At 38.4% G+C, this 5,692-nt stretch overlaps 1 protein-coding gene across 2 annotated transcripts in view; it reads right to left on the reverse strand.

Moving 5' to 3' along the window:
- The window catches only part of LOC101847289 (NADPH--cytochrome P450 reductase), a 69,696-nt gene extending 66,005 nt beyond the window's left edge, over positions 1–3,691 (reverse strand). Inside the window, exon 1 of one of the 2 annotated variants that reach the window (XM_005109589.3) lies at positions 3,580–3,691. The gene's annotated coding sequence lies outside the window, so the exon portion shown is untranslated. Of the gene's footprint in view, positions 1–3,440; positions 3,491–3,579 lie in introns of those variants that run through there. The other variant, XM_035972683.1, reaches the window with a different exon arrangement.
- Positions 3,692–5,692: the final 2,001 nt, after the last annotated feature.

Consider the following 5,692-nt stretch of genomic DNA (forward strand, 5'->3'; position numbering starts at 1 on the left):
TCACCCAGAAAGTATAGGAGAAAAAAAAAAGCAATGGACCAAATTTGTGGAGTAAGATGTATACTTATTAGTTCGCTGAGAGAAATAACAAAAGAGGTGTTGGTAAGTATAGAAACGTAAGGGTTGTTCTTCAAGGCGAATGACTATTGTACTCTCTGGAATGTTTAAAAGCAGGAAATATAATCTTAGGATTTGTCTCTCCCAATATTCCCCATGACCCTCACTTTTTCTACAAAACTCTCTCTCTCTCCTTCTCTCTCTCTCACACACACACACATACACACACACACACACACACACACACACACACACACACACACACAAACAGGACAGGCGGAATGTACAAAAAATAATAGTCAAATACGCATAAAGTAGTTAAATTGTGAATAGTCAACCTGTCCACAACAATAGTCACAACAGACAAAAGACTGACACACAAATTCAAAAAAATCAGGAGCACCTCTGACATTTACGCTACACTCTTACTTACCATGTATACAACTTTTCACAAGGGACAAACATCTTCAAAAGCTGTTAGAATTCCAACAAAATATTGACCATATTTCACATTGAAAAAAAATAGCAAATTCCTGTATTAATTTATTATCTTTCTCAATCTAACATAAAACGTGCTTAAAAAGACTTCTCTAATATATATCTGTTTTGAATGAAAAGGAAAAATGTGACATAAAAATGAAAGTCAGCAAAAGTCAGAAAAAAACCCAACAAAAAACAAACCAACAAGAACAAAATAATCTGAAATATTACTGCATTACTAAAGAAGTTTGAATGAAATGAATATAATGTTTGCCATTTAACAAATCATACATAGAAAGCAGTCATAGAAACAGATTTCCAGCAGTTTGAAAGCAATCATAGATCACTGAAAAAAGTCAATGTTGGTAATTTGACCCCAAGGACAGTGCCCGCTTTTTTTGTCAGTTGCATCATGTTCTTCCCTAAACATCACAAATACACCAGTCTCTGCTGTAGCTGTTGGGCACTTCTCTGTCGCAGGCGGAAGATGTGAGTTCAATTTGGGTGCAGTTAGTTTGTTTTTTTAATCGAGTACTGTCGCCTTACAGCTGGGACATTGTACACCTCTCAGCCCAGGTTAGCCCCAACAGGCAGATTCAAAGCAAAGTGGGGTGGGGGGGGGGGGACATCGACAGTTTCAATTACAAACACAAAACACACTCCGATAGAGAACAGTCCTATGAAAAGTAGATCTACAGCTCAAGTAACTGGGAACAGCAGGGGTATGCTAAATGCTTTTCTCTCAATTTGAAACTTAACCACAACCATCACAACGCAGTCTGTGCCATTTTTCCAGTTAACGGGCCTTCATCGATGGAGCTTAGACACAGTCAGTTTCATAGAGCATGCTGTGCTGTCAATGACATTTCAAATTTCACAGATTGTACGGCTCTCATGGCTCTGTACTGAGACATGATACAGCAGCAACACTTTTCTTAGCAAGGGCAGTTAGGAATTTCATCAGCTTGAGGCCTGAAATGCATCTCTTTTCATGACATAAATAAATTATGACAACTAAAAAGTCACTGACTCGCAAAAATACCTGCAACCCATTATAACACAAAATTTCATTACAACAACCAATAAAAAGGGAAAAAAGAGTGAATTGTGCATTCCTCAATCTCTCAGGTTCTCAAGCCCAACACTCAACTGACACAGACACAAACATCATAATCTAAAAAAATCAGAGCCTAAAATTTTCTGACCCCATTAATAAAAAATAAAAAATTAGGCCTTTGGCCTTTGTGAATAGTGAGGTTAGTTTGAATCTAATCACAGTCTAGTCTAGAAATCTAGTCAGTCAAGCATAATCAGGAGCTTCGAGTTGAAGTGTCTAGCTTTCTGAAAAGTTTTGGCCATGCCATAATCGAGAAAAACTAGCAATCTGACAAGACACAAAAGAGAGCGGTATTTTTATAGCACAATTGGGCACAACTTATGTTGACTACTTTGTTGATGGCTTTTAGGTTTTAGGGCGTGTTATCAACGAATGATATTCAAAACCGCCACAAATGTTCCGTTTGCAAGTTATTAGAACCTATTATAATTCAATTATATATTTTTAACAAACTTAGAGTAAGATTAATATAATACTGGGAAAAGCAATGTGATTGCACGGCGATTCACGTGTCATAGACTGTGCGCTCGCACCATCTAACCTTTTTGAATGCGCATGAGTACACGACTTCTAACCTTTAGCACATTTAATTGTTGCAAATGCGCATTTGACGGTGTCTGCTACACTTTTTTACGTCATTTCCCTCTTTAAGTTTGAAATCTTCTAGTCTAAAACCATCATCCTCGTTCTGCTCCTCATCTGGGTTGGGTTATGTCATGTCATGGATTCATGTCAGTCGTGCACCTTCAATTATTTGTCAGCCATCTCAAGACAACTCTAGAAAAGCCATGATTTTTTTCATTTGCTTGGTGTTTTGTTGAAGGAGGTAGTGTGCCCGAAGTGTAATATGCAGTGCACATTTCATAAGGAAGGCCTAAGTGTTCATGGCGCTACAGGAACAGTTTTGTGATTCCTAAGACAAAAAAGAGGAGGCATTGTGGTTTCAGAGTTTCCAAAAACAAGGGTTCTTTCTTGGACAGATCAAATTTGGAAGAGCAGCGTGTGTGTAAAGTTACCGAAAACAGGCCTTGCGCCCTCGTGGCACGCAGTCACGGAGACCAAAACACAAACATACTTTCACCTTCCTAAAACACTGTGTGATCATCATCATGCATACACATAGACACTTGATATAACAGAAGAAAGAGGAGCATTTCTCTTTTTAGAGGTACTATTTATTTGAATCAACGATTCTTTTGAAAGCAAAATCTTGTGGGATAAATGACACCATCGAGGTTTTCAATGCAGGCAAAAGTAGTAATAATTTTTTTTTAAACATCTTCACACGTTCACATGGCAGATTATCAGTTTCAGAATGGCTATGGTCCGTATGGAACGGAAAGGCAAATTTCCAAAGAGCGCCCTCCAGTGGTGTTTTTTTTTATCTGATCTTCTTTCATTTCGCCTTTAAAACCTTTAGAACATGAACCCAATTGAGGTTCCTGACATTTAGGTGTTGATTTGCAGTGATGTTAATGGTCAAATTCATTTCTTTATACACCAAAAAACTTTAACAAATTTAAACTTTATAATTATGCCTCTTTGCGAGGGGTCCAATACCAGTCCAACAGGCCTCTGCAAAATTACCAAGACCAAGATCAGTCCATGATTACCATGAACTAAAATCTAGACTCTAGATTTTCAACAAGGATCTAGATCTAGATTCTAGATCTAGATTCTAGACCTAGAATAAAGTGAAGAGAATAAGTTGTTGGTGTAAATATTGTTTGTAGTGGTATGAGGTCATGGACAGATGATCATGAAGCTGGAGGTGTTGGTGGCTTACGTGACTGAGAGGAGACACAAATGTCGCTCGTCCGAAACACAGTAGAACGGTCACGAATAACAGAGTAGAACAATGTGAAAAATTTTCAAGAGACAAGCAGCTTAAATATCCATCTGAACAGAGAATAAAACAAACTTACCAGTAAAACAAAACAAAGTCACAATCACTCGTCACAGGGACTGCAGTGCCTCGGTAAAAGACAGCTGATTGTTTGCACTTTGCACGTCCGCAATATCGGCCTCAGCAGCCTGGAAAATACAATCGGAGTTAGTTACCTTGTTTCGTAACTTTACATGACGTCATCGAAATCCATTTTACAACAGGGAGCATACATTGTTTTAAACAGTGAAACGTTAATCACGCTAATAATATAATGAGTTATAATTTGTTATAAGAAAAAAAGAAAATTGTTATTAATGAAAAGGAAATATTTCTATTCGAAAAAGTATTTTTTATTAAAACTCTGACCAGCACACCATGCTTACTTTCCGTCTTTTGTAAACAAACTCAACGCTGCAGACTCCACAGGCCTGGTATTGACTCATTGAAAATGATAATAAATATAAACGTGTAGGCAACGTGTACTACCAATACTGTCGACCTATGACCTATGTTCTTGTTATAATTTATGATTATTATTATGCCTTAGTCATTTAATCCCACACCTTTGTAAAGCTAGTAATGAAATGCATCTTAATCAAACACTCCGTCAATAGTACTGCAAAGCAGGAATCACGTACAGTGTTAAATTAACTTTGAAGCCCACCCATTCACATAATAATAATTAGGCCTATGGCCTCGTCACTGCTCACGAATGACACTTTTTTGTGGCAAGACTTTAGCCCACCTATAAATGCGATCTCTTGATAAATGACAAGTGAAATTTGCACATGATTCCTGCTCCTACTTTATAAAGTCTGATGAAGTGCGGCAAAGTGGTGAGGGGGGATCGTAGACATGCGATGTTTCTAGATCAGATGCCGTCATTAGAGAACTTGACTTTATTAGACATTAGGCTAGATAAAAAAAATTGTTCTCAAAACATGCGTTCAATGTACATGTGTGTTTCGATTAGAGAATGGACAGAGCTTTTCTTTTTAAAGTGCTAATGTCCCAGCTCATGGGATGCAAACCTCTTTGAATCAGGAGAAATCACCCGCCATGGTGCACAGGGTTTGTTTTAAAAAAATTATTTATTACATTTATTAGGGAATTTTTTTTAGAATACAGCAAACATGGTATTTAAAAAAAATATTTGATCTGTTAAATCGATACAAGCCATTGTATAAGTTGGAGCATCTAAGTTCGATAGCCTAAGGAGATATTTGACATTTGACAATGCGTTGCGTAACAAATTTTTGGCCGCATTTTCATAGAAGACTTTTATTCGAACCCTTCTGCTATCTTGGTAGCATAATTGACTGTTAAGAAAGGAGCGGGGGCTGAAATTTAAGTCCTGCATTTGAAAGGCACAGACTACCTTCGAATCCTTAAATATGTGACATGAATTAAACACACCTCAGACTTGCATAAAGAGGATCCGGATTTTCTTGAAAAGTGAATGAGAAAGTTCCCCAGGATCAAATTATGGACAGACAGAGACACCAACGAACAAGACAGAGCTTAATCGGAGGTGGATTCAGAAGAAGGCGGTGTCGATTGACTGGACACTTAGGCTATCTGACTCAGATAACCTAGACTGGACATAATAATAAAATATACTCGCAGGAAGGCATCCAGCAGGCAGCTGCATTACAAAGAATCCACAGGGTAAGAGAAATGGTACGGGTTCAACGCCTCTATCAACACTATATTAGTCTATAAGGTTATTGAAGAGGTCATATGGGACCTCCAAGTTTAATGTCCATCCCCGAAAGGACTGAGACAAGTGGGAAATCCTTTTTAAGTCCCTTTCCCAGAGACAACGTACGTCGGACCGAGCTGAGGCTCTAATCCCCGAACCCGCAAACCTCACGATTACGAGTCCGGTAGCCTAACAACAAGGCTACCGACGCCACTGCCAGCGAAACAGATCAAGGGGAAGGCCACATGGAATCAGGAGAAAAGTCACAGGGAATGATAATATACAAAAAAGTTGGAAAACATTATGGAGTAATGTCAAGAGCCTAACCCAGGATAGGGTAAGGTCGAAAGTGTTCACTTAAGACCGTCACCGCTGATAAAGGATGAGTAAGGCAGTGATGATGTGATTACTTATTTCTTTGCTTCACCTCTTTCTTTCCCTCTGACCC

This window comes from Aplysia californica, unplaced genomic scaffold (genome assembly GCF_000002075.1).
Source record: "Aplysia californica isolate F4 #8 unplaced genomic scaffold, AplCal3.0 scaffold00794, whole genome shotgun sequence".
Classification (NCBI taxonomy): domain Eukaryota; kingdom Metazoa; phylum Mollusca; class Gastropoda; order Aplysiida; family Aplysiidae; genus Aplysia; species Aplysia californica.